Source organism: Parasteatoda tepidariorum, chromosome 5, assembly GCF_043381705.1.
Source record: "Parasteatoda tepidariorum isolate YZ-2023 chromosome 5, CAS_Ptep_4.0, whole genome shotgun sequence".
Lineage (NCBI taxonomy): Eukaryota > Metazoa > Arthropoda > Arachnida > Araneae > Theridiidae > Parasteatoda > Parasteatoda tepidariorum.
In genome coordinates, this window is record NC_092208.1 from 30633524 (window position 1) to 30640928 (window position 7405).

General features: G+C 32.9%; 1 protein-coding gene across 1 annotated transcript in view; it reads right to left on the reverse strand.

Moving 5' to 3' along the window:
• Positions 1-2665, reverse strand: part of LOC107449342 (Synaptotagmin 1) — a 68470-nt gene extending 65805 nt beyond the window's left edge. The window contains exon 1 of the mRNA XM_071181235.1: positions 2565-2665. The gene's annotated coding sequence lies outside the window, so the exon portion shown is untranslated. The remainder of the gene's footprint in view (positions 1-2564) is intronic.
• Between the last annotated feature and the right edge of the window lie 4740 nt (positions 2666-7405).

Below are 7405 nucleotides of genomic sequence, written 5' to 3' on the forward strand. Positions count from 1 at the left end.
ATATATATATTATATATATATATATATATATATAAAGAGAGAGAGGGAGATGTTTATATGTGTATATGTATACACAAAAGATATTTTTGTGTTATATTTAATCAAGACGTAAATTAAAAAATTAAATAAAATGTTAGAAATAATCAATAAATAAAGTGAATGAGCTGCTATCTTTAAAATGTTATGTTCCATTTCGGCTGTCTTATTTTTAACATTAAATTATTTGTTTGTAAAATTATTTGGTTCTCCAATAAATTTTATTTCAGATACCAACGAAGTCCCAAAAAGGTACGACTGTAAAGAAATAAAAAAGTATAAAACAAGTACAATTCTTAGAATCGGGATACTGGCATAAAATCCAAGAAACAGCAACCAGAAAGCCTCCACATTTTTTTACCCCCACCACTAGCGTTACTTAAGTTTAGTTATTTACAAGTTGTTGACCACAAAAATTATGTATATCGTAGGTTAATTTTATTTTATTTTATAACCGTCGTTGAATAGCCGACCCGATTTTGGGTTCACAACCACCAATGTACAATTCCGTAGCTTTGCAATTTTGAACCCAATCCAGAAGACAAGGGATGGGCGATATTGATCAAGTATTGAGAGAAATTTGTCTTCGAGGAGAACTTTTTCGTGGAACTATCCCTCATATGTGTTACATGGTGAGGAAAACCACAAAACCTTCCACGGTTAGCCTGACTGCAAGGGAATTATAATCCAGGACCAGTGAGGATATTTTTGCGTCAGAACTATAGTCAGTGCGAGCCGACTGCAGAATTGGAATCGACCAGCCATTGCTGGAATTCGAACCTGGTACACATCATTGGAAGGTCACCGCTCTTTCTCCTGGGCCAACACGGCTCATCGTAGGCAAATTAGAAAATCCAGATCTCCTTAAACTGCCAATGTCACTCGGAAAGCAATTACTCTTGCTGTTTACAACGAGCAAGACTTTCCAATTTACCTGTTAGAGCAGCGATGGCTCAGGGGATAGAGGGTTCGCCTTGCAATGAGGTGGCCAGGTTTCGAATCCCAGAGAAGGTTGGTCGATACGAATTCCGCATCCGACTTGAACCAACCACAGTTCTGACGTAAAATATCCTCAGTGGTACACTGATCGTGAGTTAGAGTCCCCTTGCCATCAGGCTAACCGTGGGAGGATCTCGTGGTCTTCCTCTCCTTGTAACGCTAATACGAGTTAGTTTCATCATCAGTTTCCCCCAATGCTAGATCTAGGAGTTCCCATGTCTTCTGGATTAGGTTCAAAATTACAAGGCTACGTAGTTGAATATTAGTAGTCGTAAACCCGAAAATCGGTCCGACTGTTCAACAACCGTTATAAAATAAAATAAATTTAACCTGCTACTAATATACAAGTTATCGTTAAGAACCTATAACTAGCAATTTTTGTTTTGTTTCTCTTTCAGTATATAAAAAATATCCTTTATAATAGTACACGTTTTTGTCACACTATTTCAAATAAAAATATAAAAATCAAATAATCCTAATTGAGTTAAATAAGTAGGGATCTTAAATAATTCTATTTTCGAAAATGTTATAAAATATCTCATATTTTAACACTGATAGAAAAGTTGATGAATATTGATGACTAAATTGTGAAAAAACTGAAGATGTTTACTAAAAAACTGTTGATGAATATTTTTAAAATAATGTAAATCTAAGGACATAAAAAAAGCCTATACATAAGTTCTTAAATTTATATACCCTTTTTCATATTACGAAATATTTAGATAATATATAAATAACAAATATAGGAAATTTAATTGAACATAATATATGTTTTTTCTACTCCCCAAAATGCAAAACAATCATAAAAATTTTATTTGAATACTGGAGTATAGCATTCAAATATTTTACTTAAATTCAAGTGTCACGACAATTTTGTTAAAATTAAACTCCTAATCATTGAAATATTTACCCTTAAAAGAAAGATTATCTGTTTTGTTTTAACTCTAATCCATTCTATGTTTGTAAGTGTCAAAATTATACAAAGTAAAATGAAAAACGCAAGAGAAATAATACAAAAGGAAGATATATTTATTATGCAAATGCTCACAAAATAATAATTTAAATGTATTACTCATTAAATGTAACAATTAAAATGTTTACAATAAAATCTATTATAACTTTCAAAATTTATGATAATTTTATAAATATTAAAATTACAGAAAATAGTTTTTCGGATGGTCAAACAAAAAGCGAAACAATTCTTTAAAGGTTTGCAGAAAGTCAAAATTATTTTCATTGTTAAACAGTTATTCAAACTAAATTTTAAGACATCAGAATTTTTATAACTGTTTTAACAAATAAAATTAAATTAATCATTTTTCAGAAATTATACAATTAATTAATATTTAATAAGATTTCTAGTTTGAAAACAAAATAAAAATGCAATGCGTTTGACTTTTCTTTTTGATAAAGAGAGAGAAAAAAATCAACTGTATGATTTCCTCACTTACTCTTTAAGCCGTTCAACTTACAGAAAACAAAATAGAAACAATCTTTCCATAAATGAAATAAAAAGGATAATTACTTACCGAGTAAAAAACCCCAAATATAAACAGTTTGATTTTCATTAAATAAAACTTCTAAACACGCATGATTTTTATTTTGTGCCATTTTCTTAAAAACTATAAATATACTTACAAAGTTCATTGTTTACTCGTCAAAAATTATTCATACTACTTCCTGCTTGATAAGAAAATTTCCACACAGTTAGTTACACTTCCACATTAAACGAGTAAGTGAAACTTTTTGAAACTTTAGCAACGGGATATTTCCGTATCATGATTGGTTGCATCCATTACAACCACCAAGGCTCCAAATGGATTTTAAACTTTCAATGCTTTAAAAAAATATGAAAGTTTGCTCGAGGAGGGCTACGAGTTAAACCCTAAGAGTTGGATATCTGCGATAATTTTTTTAAAAAATTTAATTCTTCGCGTCGGACCGCTGCCCGGAAGTTGTCAAGGCTTGGCGATTATTCTGCCTCAAATCACAATATACTGAAATCTTTCTTCAGCAACCATATTTTTTATTATGTAATAAATATTCCATTCATTAAAATATTTACTTTCCAAACACAAAGCGAAGACCAAATAAAATTTTGCAAACAAATCGATAAGGACGCCATTGTTTTAAATCATGTTGAACTTTTTTTTATTAACATTAAGCCTTTTTTATGCCTCGGATTTGCGTTAGGGTGGTTCGATACTGTCTAAAATAATCCTTTATCAGTTTTTAAATGTTGTTGCGCGCAACACATTTAATAAACATTTACAGATTAACGGGACAGTCATTCAATCACGTCACGAGAATACATGCCGAAATCGTAGCACAAACGCCGTAGAAAATAAACTATGAATGAAAAGTGAATTTTTGATGTAAAAGGGAAACTCCCTATAGTTTTACGTGGGTTACAAAATGAAATTTTTAGAATCCTCTTAACCCAAGTAGCACAATTCACAAAAACGATATCATAGAAACTTAGCTTTGAACATTGTACAATATCGTATAGCGAAACATTGTACTATATAAAAATGGACCCCTTTTATAACGTATATTCAATATCGCGAAACAATATTGTTCGATATTGTAAAAACGATGGGGAACGTCGATCGATATCTCTCAGCATTTCGGATATCTCTAAATTTATATTTCAAATTTATTTTTTGGAATTATTACAATTTGACGTCATTTTTTGTCCTTTAAATGATTAATTTTGATTTAAGAACACAATAAAGTTTAAAATGAAAAGTTTTACAAACAAACTTCTAATGTGAAATCGACGGGAATCGAACAATATCGTACACGCAATGTAGATTTTCGCCAATATTGACAATGTCGGTCGATGTAGACTAAAGCTGTTACAATATCCCTGTGCTACTTGGGAAGAGTCAATCGTAAATCATGTCACACTTGACGGATTGTTGCTGTTGTTGTCTTATGCTACTGTCAATAGGGACAAGCTTATTTTAAGGCAGAGGGGTGAGCTTCCTCTTGCTTCCCAGTGTCGTCATCTATTCCATCCATAGAATTTGATGACTGCCACGCGCATACGCCACAGCTCGTTTTGCAGGGAGGACACATTCACAAACTGTCCATCCAACCATCCGTAGATCATAATTTAGATCTGAAGCAGAGTTCGATCAATTTTCGAGCAAGTATTCCCAGAGGTATTGAATAATTAACAAAACTTTGAGGACTGATCTCGACAGATTTAGTGTGTACCAGTCACCATTATGTACATGAGGAGTCCTCGGTCGGGGGGGGGGGATCGATCTTACGACCTCTTGGACACGGGCCCAACGTCCTACTACCTAAGGTATACCAGCCCCACACTTCGAGGGTGATTACAAGAAATTGTGACGAAGAGGAGGGAGGAAATATATTGAAAATTAGGCGATTAAATATTTGTATATTTCTTGTTTTTTATATTCATTTCTTCATATGTTTCATTAAAAATAGTACAAATCTAATCATCATTATTGCTGTGTTCATCAATGTATTTGAAAATGCAATTTGAAACATGAACTTACCTGTATTTGTCTCAGAACTGCTATCGTATGTTTACATAATATAGCGTTACTTGCAACAGAAAAAGGGTAATGGGGTATGGTGAAGAACGATCTTTGTGACAAGAGGTAGGAAGGATAAAAAATATTAATAAAATACTTTTAATATTGAAAATTGTAGAACATCACTCAAGGACGACCCCTAAATATAAAAATCTCTCAAATGTAAAAGAAAAGAAGTCTCTAAACATAACAGTACAAAAATTAGTTTTGAAAATACTTTTTGAGCAGTAATATTTCAGTCTATAAGATAATGCTGTTGTTTACGGTAATATTACTGTAGATTACAAAAGAAAATATAATTAGCCATTGTTGCTTAAAAAGACAAACTGAAAGGAAAATTTCCTAATAATTTTATAGTCTCCGCAATACTAAAATAACATTCATTTTTTTTATTAATCTTTTATAAGTCTTAACAAGACACTATACAAAATGTATATATAAATGCCCAAAAATTTATAAATATTAACACAGTACGCCAAAATTACGTGTTGCGCATGCTCTAAATGAATCTTAGAAAAAGTAGTTGCAAAACTGTTATGGCGAGTACCTGCTATGAAATATTTCAAAAGGAATGCCTCTGTGTGTTCTGCTCTGTATTTAATTCACTTCACGTTAATTAGCATTCTGACTTAAGTGGAGAAACTTGACGCAAATTTAGCATTTTGATTTGCTAACAAAAGACCAGCTGACGCTGACGTCATAGGTCACAGGAGTGGGTATCCGTCATCTTCTTCTTCTTCTTGAAAAAAAAATATCCAATTCTTAGACACCACCGAATACGTCAAGAAAATTATTCATGCTTCTTTTATTTGTGGTAACCAATAAATAAAAACCACTGACTTTAATAAAGGCATGATTTTCTTTTTTTTTTTTTTAAAAAAAACAAGTAATGTTTTTAAGAAACATGCCTTAAGCTCTCTATGGAAACTCAGATTTTTATACCTATTAAAACTGAAATTATTCTTAAAGTTAATTTTTGATTTCGGTATTAAGGTGCCTTTCTATATTAAATACTTTTTATCTAGAATACTAATAGGTCAGGTAGGTGCTTTATTTACGTCGCACTAGAGCTGCACAATGGACTATTGACGACAGTCTGGGAAACATTTTAGAGGATGATCCGAAGACATGCCATCGCAATTTTGATCCTCTGCAGTGGGTTGGCTCCCCCGCTTTGGTAGCCCGGTGACCTGCACGCGAAGTCAAGCACTTTGCGGTAGAACAGTTTAACGAGGACCAATACCACGCACCCTCGGTCCCTTAAACTGATCGAAGTGGTCACCTATCCGCTTACTGATCGCAGCCAGTGATGGATGACTTCGGCGTTCTACTGGAAACCGTGTCTTTATGATCAGTCCACTGTGGGACACAAATAGGTCAATTAGTACTGTTTTCAATCCTTTTAGGAATAAACTATTTTTTCTGCAATATTTTTTTTTACGTATGAGTATTAAATATTAAAATATATGCCTAATTAATTAGTTTTTTAATTACAGCCTTATTTTAGCTATTTATATTTATTAGTTTATTCTTAGTATATTACCTAGCAACAGTTAATTATTTACGTTACTAATTATTATGTGACTTTCTTACAGAATTTAGGATATGAGAATATTTAGCTTCATAACTTAGAATATGCGAATTCTTTTGCGTTACAAAATTTTAGCTTTAGGATATGCCCTGGTATATGCGATTCCGATGCAGAGAAACTGCGAGTAATCCATTCTCGTTCGCTAGCATGAACTAAAAATGACTATTTCCCCGCAAAATACTTCTCAATCAGATTCTCACATGAGAATCAGATTGAGAAGTATTTTGCGGGGAAATAGTCATTTTTAGTTCATGCTAGCGAACGAGAATGGATGGTTGACTAACAATAACAGGCTTTCTAAAACTGGAAGTAATTCAGAAAACTTCCGGTGTATCCCTTCGCTTATATCATGCTTACGAGGGGATGTGTGAACCGGCTTAATAATCTAAAAAGTTTTATTTTTGTGACTTGAATTTAAATTTATTCGCAATTACCTTTCATAAGATTTTGCTGTAATTAATAAATTCTAATAGGTCATGAGAGTAAAAAAAAATTCACAACATAACATAAATAAAATATCACAACATAAATTAGGTGTGAGATTTGCCATGTTTTAAGTGTTATCCCTTATTTGGGTGCATTTGTGTGAAATAGAACCGTTTGTTATTTTTTGGGTAGCATCATAGCTTCGGAATTCGAATTGCTGTCTTTTTCGTTGAAAGTTAAATAGAGAGAACGCGTTACATTGAAAGTATAATAATGTTGAATCGTGCGCTTTTTCAAGCTTAGGTGAGAAATGAATCGGAAGCAGTAACACGGAACTCTTACAGCAAATTTTAGCCCCTAGCGCCATCTGTGATTGCACACTTCTGGATCCTATTCGCAGGCGACTTCATAGTGTGCGAAAAATTCACAGGCAGAGAGAATGATCCTTAAATACATTGCCTATATGCCGAGTAAGGATCGCTTATACCGGATGCGTTTCACGCAATTTCGACCATCAGCGAACGAAAAAGAGAACCTGATTGGTCAGTTTCTCACCAATAAGTATTTTGTACTTAGCTCATCATTCTCCTTCGACTGCTATCGAAAGAACATGAGCCGTATTCAGTGAGAATTATGCTTCTATGTACGATTTCAGAAGAAGAGGAAGGCTCCTTAAGTGCCATTCTCTTCAAAGTGCAAATCAAGGGCCATTCTTACTCAATGCAGTATACGCAATTCTAAGCAACATCAAGGAAGAATAAGTGTCTGATTGGTGAAAAACATT